The sequence below is a fragment of the Heliangelus exortis genome, chromosome 5 (genome assembly GCF_036169615.1).
Source record: "Heliangelus exortis chromosome 5, bHelExo1.hap1, whole genome shotgun sequence".
Classification (NCBI taxonomy): Eukaryota; Metazoa; Chordata; class Aves; order Apodiformes; family Trochilidae; genus Heliangelus; species Heliangelus exortis.
The window spans coordinates 36058278-36072208 of NC_092426.1; the positions used below are offsets into that span (position 1 = coordinate 36058278).

Sequence of the window (13931 nt, forward strand, 5' to 3'; positions counted from 1 at the left end):
CCATACGTGCGTGGGTGCACTGTCAGCTTTTACTGGCAAACTGCAAAGAATCGGTCCTCTGCAGCTGCTCCTAGAGGGCAGAGCCGGACGCGGGAGAGCGCGGGGTTTTGACAAATTTTCTCATAAATTCCTCCCTACCCCACCCCCTCCCACCACGTGAATCCCAGCACAGACGCCCCCGAACCCCTGCAAGACGAGACCGCCACCGCCTTCAGCCGCGGCCCCGGCACAGGCGGCGCGGCCCCAGCGAGCCCAGGGACGATCCAAAAGAACATCTCCGAACCCTCCTCTCCCTCCCACCCCTCAAATCACCACCCGCGGGCAGCTCACCCGGGCAGGATACCCCTCCTCCTCCTCCTCCTCAAGGCGCTGCTGCAAGCAGGCGGCGGCAAAGTGACCCCTCCGCAGCCGAATCAAGGAGGAAAGAGTTCGGCAGCCGAACCGGGTCCCCTCCACAGCAGCAGGCGGGACGGGACGAGAGTGCCCCGAACCCGCAGGGCTGCACGGCCCAGGCGCGGAACCATCCGCCCCCGTCACCTCCACGGGTACTTTTTCTCCTCATCCTGCACCCAGCACCCACAAACCGAGCACACGCACCCCTCCAAAAAAACCCACAACAAACAAACAAAAAACCCTGGAAAAGCACCTCCTCTCCAAAATGGCAGGGAAACGGAAACAAATCGTGCGAGGAGAAAAAAAGAAAATAATAATAATAATAACCCCGCGGAAAACAGAATAGGGAAGAAAAGGCGCTTTGCTCACCTGTGAAGCGAGGCACGGCGGCCGCGGCGGGCGGCTGAGGGGACGCGGAGCAGCGATTTGCACGGAGGTAGGAAAAGAGGGAGAGGGGGTGGGGGGAAACCAAACTTTGTTTCTTTCTCTCCGGGACTCGGGGAAAGCGTCACTTCCTAGTGCGGTAAGCGGGGAGGCTCCCAGGCCCGGGCTCCTCAACAACTCCTCCTCCCGTCTTCCTCCTCCTCTTCCTCCCCCTCCACCCCAAGCCTCTCCGTGGCTTCGCTCCCGCCGCCTCTCACCGTCTTTTCCTGGCTCCGGCCTGGGCCCGCTGTCCTTTTTCACAGATCTTGGCTTGACCTTCTGTGCTTGGCTTTCGCTGCTCTTGCAGGGAAGGAGGGGAAATCCCTAGCGAGTAAGGGGCGGGGAGAGAGTTTGCAGCACTGATTCGGAAGCCAAGCGCTGCGGAACGCAGCCCCGCTCAGCACCTGGCAAAACTCGCTGGATTCGTGTACCGAGCTCAGCGCCAGCCGCTCCGGTGCGGTCAGGCTTCGTGGCCCTTCTTTCTAAAGAAAACCAAACAAACGAAAAGCTTTTTTTGGTTTTTTTGTACCAGAGGAAAACATGGTTTTCTGTTCCTTCCCTCCCCCTTTCTGGCCCTTTTTTTTTTTTTCCACAGCTTTTTCTGAAGTGGAAAAGCGGGAGGGAGGATTTGTAGCCATTACAGACCCTCAGGTCATCTATATACTATTGGCCGTTTTAGCGAACACCTGAAATTTACTTTGACGAGAAAACTGAAATATATACTTTGACAAGAACACATGCTACTGAGGTTTCAAAAATCGTTCAGCGCGTCTCCCGGAACATGGCTTCCTCTGTTGCCAGGATCTGAGAGTAAAAAACACTGCGCTGGCAAATGCGGGCAAGCTGCTCCTCCTAAGGCAGGAAATAAAGAAGCTGCTTCGCCATTGCTCCCCCTGTAGTATCCCCTGATGAAACCCAAGTGTCTTCATAGTTAAAGAAACTTTAAGCATATAATATTTGGGCAGCATTCACAGATAAGGCACATTCAGTAACGTGCCAAGCAAGGCGCAAATGCCAAACATTTTCCCCCAATGTGCTCGTTACCACGTGTTTGCCTTCATCCAGGCTTAGATCATTCCATGCACACAGTAGCATAGTTGGTGGTTTGTTTTTTTTTCAGATCAGCAGTTCCCCTTCTAGCATGGATTACTTTATAAAATAAAATATATAAGCAATTATTGCACTGCTCACTCGAGTCTGCATTTCTTCCACAATCTCAGTTGGCTTCTGTGGAGCACTTTTTTACCAGGGAAGCTCAAGATGTGTGGAAACAGGAGCCCAGAGAAGTGACTTACCCCTAACTACAGAAGGTATCTGATGCATAACCAGGTTTCTCTGATGAGTCCCAGGCCAGCAGTCTAATTACCACACCCAATCTTTTCCTGTCACAGTGCAGAGAATAACAGTGAGACACATGGAGGTGAGGAGCAAAATAGTAGCACTACTGACAGGATTTTTTTTTTCTTTCACAACCAAAGGTTTCACTTGATGCAAGTAGGATATTCAAGGAAAATTCTTCTATACTGCCACTAATACGTTTGCTCTTCTTAACTCCTGAATATACAGGAGCAGTAGGTCAGTAACTATTTAAACCAATGAAGAAAAAATATTCACAGTTGTTTGCAAATTAGCTAATATGTAAAGCAAAAATAAATAATTTAACATATAATGACTAACAGTGAAGTAAAAGGCATGCAACCCATGGGTTTGATTTGCCCTATTAGAAACTTAACAGGCTCCATAAACTGGAGTTATTTCCTTCTGTTACGTTAGGCAATCGGTGTGTCCCATGAAGCACATCAGATATTGATAAGACAAATTGCTTATCTCAACTCTCATTGGGAAAAAACCCAACCCAAGCCATATAAACAAACCCCACCAAACCACTTTAACAACCCAACACTCTTCTATGACTGTAAATCCTGCTGTAGCAGCAAAATGTAGCTCTTCCAGCCAGAATAAACTCATGTTGTAGTTAACTTGTTTGGACTTTGGGAAGCAAAATGGTGAGCAGTGTCTTGTGTTTCGTAACACATAATCAGGTAAAAGTAGCAGACAGTGGTGGAAATGTCATCATCTGGCTACAGAAGCTAACAGCACAGACTGGGGAGTATGCTTTCTACCCTTGTCTAGGAGACATTTCAACATGTTGGGTTTGATAGTTGTATCTTAAATAATGTATAAGGCGGATCGGAATCCTTCTTTACTGAGCCAAAGACAAGAAAGTAACCACAGGGACAAATCAGAACCAAACTATAAGATGAAAAATCTATAGAAAAGGGTGGTACTTCTTCCTAAACATACCAAGTGGGATAAGAACAAAACCAGGCAAGCTTGTAGGTGCACAAGCCTGTTTATAGATCTTAAATAGAAGATGCACACTTCAAAGACACCATGACATGATGAGCATTTATAAACTTGTATGCTACTGTTTATTCTACTAAGCAATAAACAGTCTTATGAAGTGTTTTGCAAAGATTTTGCCACTATGCACTTTTCAGTTGTTTCTCTGTTCCTCATGTTACGCAGTCCTTACCTCTGATTCAGAGCAAGCCATCATCATTTTCTTCCTTGCAGAAGCAGCTTTCGCTATGCTTTGAGAAACATTTTTTTCTTTCTTCTTTTCTCAGCATGTGCTGTGACTGCGTGCAAGCTGCACTTTCATCAGTTTTACAGTAACAAAATTTAATACACATATATTCCCTGGCATGTCGTTATTTTATTGCTACATTGAATAAGGAGATTGGAAGATTTCCTAGCTATCACCATATAAATATCTTACGTTTCTCTGGCTTGTACAGGCACATCTTGTGCTGTAACAACATCGACTCATATCATTAATAAACTGGATTGCACTGAGTCAGAATTTGGATTAAAGACTATGCTTTGCATACGTAACTTGGCAGAACTGGGACATCCCCTCAGTAGGTGGCACTCTTTTCACCATGTCAGAGTAGAGCTAATGCCTCCTCCTCCTCCCAGCTGGCAGGAGTTGAAGTACTGCTTCTGAGTTATGGGAGATGAACGGAGCTGTTGGTTTGCCTGAAATTGAGCATAAAATGAAGGCCCTAATTGCTATAGCTAGTAATAAAATAATTCCACTCTTGTAATATAAGTATCAGATTCCAATAAACCTAAAAGTTCCATCTTATAAGCAGACTGAAATTTTCTCTTAAAATTTCCACGGGATGTGATACTTTCCTTAGAAAATTAATGACAGCATAAAACAGTAAGGAGTAGCTGCAGTGTTTATCCAGCAAATATATTCAGTGCTTGAAGACAGAACTGCCTCTGGACAAGCTGGAGAATCAACTGACAGGAACCACAGGAAGCTCAACACAGAGCAATGCAAAGCCCTGCCCTGTGGCTGGACTAACCCTTTGCTGTTGCCCAGACTGGGACCAGCAGTCTACTCAGCACCCCTGTCCAAGATCTGGGGGTCTTGGTGGGGTAAACTTGAGGCAGGACTGAAGACTATCAGCATCCCAGGCTGTGTAAAGAAAAGCACTGCTATGTCAAGGGAAATTAATATTCCATTTACTCGTCATCTGCTCATCTGCACCTGGAATACTATGTCCAGTTTTGAGCATCCCACTGCAAGAAAAATGTTGCAAAACCCAAAATGGTGAGGGGCATCCGATGTCCTCTGCAAGGAGAGGCTGAGGAAATCTGGGCATGTCTAATGTAGAAAGGAAAACAGGTAGAAGAACCTTAATTCCAACCTTGCAGTAGCTACATCTTTACCTCCAGGAGAAGGCAAAGTCAGGCTCTTCACCGAGGGCACAGTCAGAGGGAGACAACGGCTGTAATTGAAAGAGTGGCTCTTCAACCACCTAGTGAGGATAGTGAAACAATGCAACAGGTTGCCACAAGAAGCTGTGGAATTTCCTTACTTGGAAGTTTCCAAAACCTAAGAAAGCCCTGACTACCCGACAAAGAAACCCTGACTAATGTGGTCTGAATTCAGGGTTGACCCTGTTTTGAGCAGAAGGTTTGAGCTCCTAAAATCCCCTTTGAGTGTTTCTATAATTCAAGAAGCAAATCCCCTTATCTCATGTAAGAGGAGACTTAATTAAATAATAGAAAAATAGTTGTTAAAAATCTTACAGGAAATAAAAATGATTGTATGTGTTTCAGGTTGGTTGGACTTTAGTTTTGAGGCTGTGAATGTAGAAGGACATCAGCATAAACACATACATACCCCTATTCCATCATAGTTCCATAATTGCTGACCATAGTCAGCAATTTTCATCTGCAGTATTACAGGGGAAAATGCTTATGAAAATGTTTTTCTTTCTTTTTATAAAAGATTATGTCTTACTACAGAGAAGTTTGCATTTCCCCAATATCAATCTCATCTTGATCAGAATAAAAGTGAAACACTGAAGAGGCTACATCTGAAATTTTATTCCAGGGTACAACTTCTCTTGGGAAGCTTGATGCAGTCAGACAGAATTATTTGAAAGAAGGGCTTTGCCTTTTTTAAAAGAGTTTGCAAAAAGAAAACAAAATCTTGCATAATTATTTTACTCTTCATATGTTAGTTTAAAATAAAACTGAGATTTCTTTACTGACTTAAGCAAGATTCAGCTTCTTTGATCAGCTTAGGGAAGAATACATTTGTTTATTTATAGAGCATGTGGGTGTAAATACATATGTATACACACACAGTGTCATGAACTGGCTGCCTGAGAACCAAGGTGAGACCTTGTCATATGAGGGGAGGGGAGGGACACTGTGGTTTAGAGTTAAAAAAAAAAAAAAAAAAAAAAAAAAAAAATTATTCACATTGCTTAAAACACTACTGAAAGAAGTTAAGACACCATGGTGAGAAAGAGTAAGAATCTAGCTCGTACAGAATTATATGGCATGCTGAAAACCAGGACTGCTGGAACTTCTTAATTTTGCTAGGTTGTGTGGCCTTAAACACACTTTGCAGTCCTTTCTGCATTTATTATACTTTCCCCAGAATCCCACAGTCTTTGTTTGTTTTACAAACAATAGTCTGTGGTGGAATCATTCCCTGTTTACAACTGAGAAAAACACATCTGGAGAAGCTAAGTGGTGAGCTGAAGGCCACACAAAGATTCAATAGCTGAACTTCAATTAGCTCCAAAGGTCCACATGTAAACTATACTTTTCCTGCATTTTAGGAGCTCAGTCTACAGATTGTACCAAACTACAACATGACCCCTGCCTCTAATCTACACATGCAGTACAGGACACCAAATGTTTCATGCTGCTCAACTGACTAAAAGTGACCCAAGTTCAAATTACTTCAAGTAGGGTGGTTTAAAAATAATTTAAATACCTAAAATCTGACAATTTTCAAAAAGTTGTCTGAAAGCTGCCTCTGATGATTTATTAAATATTTAGAGATCATATTTTCTTATCTACTGTGTCAGAAGAAATGTTAAAAAGAACTAATGGCTATATGTGGTATTCTGTTTTAGAAGTCTGAAAATGTAAAGCACTGTAAATTCCTTAGCTCAGTGAATTAGTAGCAGTAGTAGCAGTAGTAGTAGTAGAAGTAGTAGCAGTAGTAGCAGTAGTAGTAGTAGTAGTAGTAGTAGTAGTAGTAGTAGAAGTAGTAGCAGTAGTAGCAGTAGTAGTAGTAGTAGTAGTAGTAGTAGTAGTAGTAGTAGTAGTAGTAGTAGTAGTAGTAGTATTATACATGGCCTGGAAAAAGTGCATTGGCTAATAGCTCTCAACAAGACCAGGAATACTTCAAATCAGTAGAAATACTCCTGAAAAACATGGTGGGCAAGAAGTATCAAGAACTGGTGGCCAGATGCATATTTCTAATTTTGATGTATAGTTTTGATCCTACGATCACTAAGTGGTTTGATGGCCATTACTAAGACAGGTTTCAACAAACCTTTGTGGAACCTGCCTCTCATTTTGCATTGCAAGAGTACAACATCTCTACTAGGAACACTCTCTATTACTGTGGGTATGTATACACATAATTTCCAAAACTCTGAGGTTTTAGAAGTTTGTAGACCTGCTCTCAGGAGCACTTACACTGATTCCTGCACCACGCTGGTTTCACAGTGAATGCTTTATAAAAGGTGAGAGTAGTTCTATAATTTCAGTGAAATACACTAAGACTTCCACTAAGACTTCTCTGTCTCTTCTTCCCCAAGACAACCAGCTGTGCTTTCTTTAAGTTGGCTTTGAGCCCAGGCAGAGAAACCCCCTAGAAGTACTCAGAGTCACCTCAAAAAGAAAAACAACAAGACAAAGAAATATTGAGAGCATTTACTGCAGAGTAATATTCACACTGAATTTAGCATAGTAACAAAAATAAAGGCTGGAATTTGAAAGAATGAGCTGGAATATTTTTCTGTCTTAATATAACATTAATGCTACATAGTAGGAATTATTTTTGCAGATGACAATCTGGGCTGTTCCTTTAATAGTCTGAGTAGATCAGTTTCTCGTTGAAGTACAGTGTAGTTAATGAATTTGATCATTAATACTTGGTTCAGCTTGTATTTCATTTTCATATACATTATATTCCTCACAGTTATATCAGTGTAACTCTTTTCTTTTGTGTGTGAAACACAGCCAAGGCTCTGCTCTCAGATTGCTTTTCTGGACCAAGGGATTCTCATTAATGCAGCAAGCCCCAGGCTGCATTACCCCAAAATAGTTCCTGTGCTGTCCAGCCCATTAACTGCAACTGTCTGATCAGAAGAAGAATAATTTAATATTTCCTCATATCCCACTCTTTGTCACAGCTACTGACTGGGACTAATGACAAGTGGAATAATCCAGCAATCCTGAAGTTCCATGCTAAGAATATCTTTGCACCCACGTCTTCCCAGCAGCACCAAGTGGAGAAAGCAGAAATGCAGCTCGGTTGCAGGCATTCTTAGGATTTCTGATCTTTCAAATGTGTCATCTAAAACGTAATGCTTTTTCAAATTACACAACTGCTAATGCATTTGGGAATGCCAATTTTCAGTGGCTTATGGTGGGAAACCAAAAGCTTTCAGTTCCTCACCGCATTTTTTAAAAAAAGCATTTCTGCTCTCAAGCACCATTAGAAATAGTTTTCCTTGCTGAAAAAAATCTATTCAATCTATCCATTGCACATTAAAAAATCCCCACATAATGAAACATTACCAGCATAGATAATAATTTTCTGATGGGTTTTACACAAATATAATAGTTGGTGGCAAAAAATAAATTATTTGACCTACTGATATCAGGAAGCTACTCATAAATGATGGTGCATGACATATAAATATCTGCAGAATTTGGAGCCTTGTTCAATACTTATGTATATTTTTAATGTACCGTTTGTATATATCTATGTGTATATGTACATAGATAGAAAAGCATCCTTAAAGTCATCTCTTATGGAGATCATCAACTAGGAATTCTCTGATCTTCAGTAGCTGATATATTACAAGTAGCAGTCTCAAAGCCCTTTTCAAATCATTTAACACTGACAATCCTTTAAGGAACTTTCAACCCAAACAGGCTTTAGTGACAATAACTCAGTACCACTGCAATTAAACTGAAACACATGCAGGATAAATCTAGGGGCAGTGGGAGAATCAAAAAGCAGCATTTGTTAACATCAAGCTTCACAGGTAGCACATGGTACTTCATCTCACGGGGACTCATTCCCATTCCATGCCATAAATAATTTATAGAGGGGAGTGGAATATAAATCTATCACAGTGGCAGACACCAACATGTATAAATAGGACAGATATGACAGGCATGTACCAAATAGTCTGGAACCAAATAATTATGCACCTTGATGACCTTATCTGTCCCTCCTCAATCCTTCTTCCCTGACACTCCATGCTTGCCCATGCTGGCAATTTGCATTGGTGCAAACCAAGCTGCAGAACTTTTTCTGTCATCACCATGACACTGCACTGTAATAGTTGAATTGCTGTGCACTTTGTTTTGTTTTTTTTTTTTCTTCTCAGATTTACAAGCAAGTTACATCATACTGGTTTTCATGCCTGGACTCCAGAAGTATTCTGGCAGTTCTCCAAGCTGCCTTTCAGTGTCAATTTGTGTCCTATCCCAACCAGCTGCTCTGTTTATCTCTGTGATCTCTAAACATTCCTTAATTCTGTTATAAAGTACCTAGCATTTTCAGTAAACCAGAAAATAATTCAGTGCCTCTCTGGGTGTTTATCAGTACATATGTCATTAAGGAATTTCTCATTTTTTCCTCTCCTCTTTTTTTTTTTCTTTCAGTAGAAACTTGGCAATTTTGTTTATCTTGTCACTGAGAACCTTAAAAAGGCTCATGCTCAAAGTACGAGGTATAATTAGATCTATTTTAAAATATCTACATAGGGCATAAAATACAATTTCAAAGCACTAGTGTTAGCTAGGATGTGGTGTTCCAAGGCAGGAGTGCTCCCTAGCTATGGATGTGGTTTCATTATTTTGCCCACTGAGCATTTGACTAATAATGCTCAACAGAAACACCTTTGTGGCTGCCACAAGACCATTTGCCTGAAGAAAATGAGGAGCAGACATGGGGAATACACATGATCTACAAAGGCAGCACTTAAAAAGGGATTTATATAACAAGCAAGATGACTTGCTCTAGCATTATATATCTGCTGTATTTCCCATAACCTCTGTTTATAGGTACTTGTAATTTAGTTTCTTTGCTCTTTCCTTGGGTATGTGAGTGAGGCATCCTCCAGTATCATTGCTGCCTCAAGAAATACAAACCCAGTCACTGCCTTGGGCTCAGCAAGATCTCCTCCCCACAAGAAATGCTCTGAATATGCTTATGTTGTTTTCATGATGCCACTCTAACAAGAAGCAGCAGCAATCCACCATGCTCAAAGCAAGAAAAAGCCACTGCCCACAAGTAAACACTGTGGAATCATGACATTGGGCTTTGTAGATCGAGGTATGGTAGAGCAGAGGTGGAGAAAACTTCACATTTTTTGAATGTCTCTTGAGTATCAGGTGACAGCAACATTGTTTTTCCTTTTTTGTGAAAGAATAGTGGAAGCTCCTGAATGATGCAGATTGGATAAGGAGCAGAAGACATTGGCAGAGGTTCAGAGCAACACAGAGAACAAGGACTTCCTAACAACAATACACTTTCACAATTCACTACAAAAGGTGACTTTGTAATGGAAGAGTGGAGCTTTGCTGCTTCACAGAGAAATCAGCAGGGACATGCAAAATTAGATAAAGGAATTAAACAAGAGCATGTTTTTTGGAGAGCATTTCTTTTGTAAAAATTGCAGCTCTCTCCTGCTGCAGACACTTCAGACTTGGAGTCATCAGCTCTTGGAGTCATCAGTCAAACACCATCAGCAGTCCCTCAGCCATAATTCTTCTACTGTGATTCAGAGAATGGCAACCCTAACCCTGACCTCCAAATGAAATTCTGTCATGCCATTTCAGCTTCCAAAAAGTAGTGGTGGGAACTGTGAAAAAAAGACTTAATTGTAGAAATTATTTAACAAGCTCACTTGGACAGCTCGTTGTTTTGTAGGCCTGATCTCTCAAATTAGTCATGTCTTGCTAATAAAATTTAAAATTAAAATATACATGTTTGCCAGAACTATGATATAGCCTCTTTATTTCTGTCATTTAGCATTATTCACCACTGCATTTAAAATTAACACAATTTTCAGTGCTTGCAAAGCCAGTACCCACTAAGTGACCTAGAGGACTACCCTGTTAGTACCATCTTGCATGGCACATACAGAAAGCTGCAAAAAGACCCAGGAAAGAAAGGCATCCAAACAAGGTCTGATTTCCACAGTCGATGTACAACTGATCTCCCCAAAATGCCCTTAGACACATTTTTATTTAAATAGCCTTACGTGTTGGTCAGAAATGGCAGAAAGTCTCTTTACTGCCTACCAGCTCTGCAGGGTAAAACACAGGATGCAATTATAACCCAACGCAGGTTCTTGCTTAGTTGCCTCACACCTTACAGTTGTTGATCAGCCCCTAGAAGAACCCTCACTATTATCTTGCAGTTGCTTAGTTGAGAGTCAGAACAGTTGCCCTTTAAGTCTCACATGTCAAATAAGATACTTTATCACCCATAATAGGAAGGGCAAACACAGCCTCCTGGAATACAGTCACTGACTCGATTAATTTCTTCCAGAGCAGTTGTGCTTACAGATCTTTCTTTTCCTTAAACAGGTGAAAGCCTTTACAAATTCTCATTTCCAGGCCAGTGGAATACCACAGCTGATGTGCTGACACCAAAGTTATTAATAATTGACTGATAACAACCAAGTGCTGTAAATCCCCAGAAGAGAATGTCCACATGCTGAATGGATGAGAAGCATTCTACTAATACCCAGCAGCTCTGAAAGAACCCCAGCACAGAGCTCCAAAAACATGCCTTTGGTTAGCTTGAAACTTTGCAAGTCTGCATAGTCCTCTTCCAGAGAGCAGTACTTGCTTTTCACAAATAGCACTGCATAAACGTGCAAGACAAGCAGATTCTTCCTCGTTTTCCTTCTTGTTCACCCCTGCTCTCATTCACCTTCTGTGAGCTTTCACCTGCAACCCAAAAGTGTTTTTCCACAAATATACAGCTTAAAACCCACAAGATGGGACTTTTGAATTCTATTTGATCAAGGATTAGCAGATCAGGGAGTCTACAGGGAAGCTATGCTACGTATAACTTCACAAATACAACCCTCACATGAACAATTTTTATTAAATTCTAGAAGACCTGCTTTTCTTTGTACTTCTGCCAGCCATTAGCATGAGCTCTGCTAGCATCAGGATGCATAAATAAAACAGGGCAGCTTTGAAATTATTCTGAATTCAAGTATGAAAGACCAGAACTATGATGCAATACTCAGCATTAGGATTTCCCCATGCAGCACAGTCTATCACCCACTGCTGGTCCCTTCTCTGCTCCAGCAATTGGTAGCATTTTCAACAAATATTGTTCATGTATTCTGCCTTCAGTTCAGACAGAATCACTTGTCCTGACCATTTGCTGTCAGGAACTTTAAACCAGAGAAACATAACTTAGCACCACTGTGTGACTGTGCAAAGATCACTTTGTGTTCTGAATAAGTCATCTGAGCCACATTTCTTCCTTCTTCCCATTTTTGAGGGTGGTTCAATATTTTGGATACTCACACAATGAAGCTTGATTCATGATAACCTCAGTTCTTTCTAAATTACAAATTTATTTTCCTTTTCATTTGGTCAGTCAGAACTCAGATGAGAGTTTTGAAACAATGACCAAGAAATATGGGTTGAGGCATTCCCAAGCACTAAGCATCAGAAAAACAATTTACCATAAAAGGTAGCAATTGCTTTTTATCTGTTGCTTTTTATCTATTGCTTTTTATACCTGTACAGATAAAGCCCAATTAGCTAGCAATTAGCACCAGAAAGTTTAAGTCTCATATGACAGCTAAGGGGCCACCTGCAAGATATGTTTTTTACATTGTGGGGCTTGTTTCTTCTTACAAAACAGGACCTGCAAAAACAAAAGAAACAAAAAACCCCAAACCAACACCCTAATACCACTACCACAATAACAACAACAAAAAAAAAAACCCAACCAAAACCCAGATATAACTCAGAAGTGGGTGGCATGATCTCAGTTGGGTGATAACTTGTTCTTCCCATCTGTCTACCCCTCCCAACATTTTCATCCAAGAGGTGAGATGCTCACAAGTCACCTTTAAACTTCACCCTGCAGCATGTTATGTGTCTGTCACTCTGACCTGAACTCAGTTCACCATCAGCAGCTGTCTCAAGCTAGAAATTTTAATTTCTGGCTCTGGATTACTTACTGATTACTGAATCAGCCACTGCAAATGGCTGTAATGACCTAATGTCTTACTGTCCTCTGCTGAAGTTATTGCATCCGCAGCTGAGCTGACAGAGTGAGTCATCTGCAAGCTCTTAAAACATTTCATGCAAAGGGATGTGGATTAGCTCAAATTGCACTCAAGCTGTCAGAGCATCGAAGGAAAATGGGGTATTTCTCATTGTCTTTCTGGCTCAGCAATGAGGGGAACCTAATTGAAGACGAGTAAACTGTTACTAGTAAACTACTAGTTTAGAGAACCAGAAATACCAAGTATACCACAGATTTTGCAATAAGTTTTCTTCCCGCAGCCTGAAACACTGTTTCAGAATTTGTAGGGCAAGGGAACTGGTTTTGTTACCCAAGAATCAGGGGATAATCACTCGCTCCGTAAGGCCGTTCTATCAGTGGAAAAGGCACTCACACCTTTCCTCAAAATACCTTCAGTGAACATTTCATCAACTCTCTGAAGATCAGTTTAAAACTGAGAAAAATGCTTCCCTACAACAGGAGATGACATCTTACTTTCCTATCGTGTAAGAGGCTACCAAAAAGAGAAATATAAATTGAGTTAAATTTGAGTAATTTAACTGATCATTCCTGTCCACAGAATCCATGAAGGATATTTCTTGATAGACCACTTTGCTCCCTACACACACAGGCTAAAGAACCTGGTATCAGTCAGAGCTCATGCATACCCCAGAGGATTGTGGTGACCAAAACACAGCTGCAATTACATAAACAACATATGTATTATTAATCTACAGAGATTTTAAAAGACTACTTATTATAGTGACATTAATTAAAAATGGCAAGGAGAGGGCACACATCTGCCAAGATTAGGAGTTACCTGTGACCATGGAAAAGCATAAAAGGTGATTTACTATTATACACTCTCATAAATGTGCCCTGTGAATCTTGGAAAACAAACAGGATTACTTTGCATTTTAAAAACATTTAAGACTCACAGGATAGGCTGAATATGTAAGGTTTATTGCTTCCATATTAAGGGCAAGTAATCAGGAAGGTCTGGACTAAGCTGAGCAGTCAATCAATTTGAAAAAAAAAAAAAAAAGAAAGAAAAAGAAAGAGAAAAAGAAAAAGAAAAAGAAAAAAGCCTCCAGATTCTGGGTTTTGTGGTTTTTTTTTTTGTTTTTTTTGTTTTTGTTTTTTTGTGGGTTTTTGTTTTTTGCTTTTTTTTTTTTTTTTTTAGTTCTATTCTAAATATTGTTGCTGGCTTGATTAAAATTGACGTCAGTAAGATTTTAACCACCCTGAACCAGGGAGCTGTTTCCCTTTTACATTCTGTCCA

The 13931-nt window shown here is 40.9% G+C and overlaps 1 protein-coding gene across 4 annotated transcripts in view; it reads right to left on the minus strand.

Moving 5' to 3' along the window:
• The window catches only part of MIDEAS (mitotic deacetylase associated SANT domain protein), a 58510-nt gene extending 57384 nt beyond the window's left edge, over positions 1-1126 (minus strand). For 2 of the 4 annotated variants that reach the window (XM_071744600.1, XM_071744601.1), the window contains exon 1: positions 763-1021. The gene's annotated coding sequence lies outside the window, so the exon portion shown is untranslated. The other 2 variants (XM_071744604.1, XM_071744605.1) reach the window with 2 other exon arrangements.
• Between the last annotated feature and the right edge of the window lie 12805 nt (positions 1127-13931).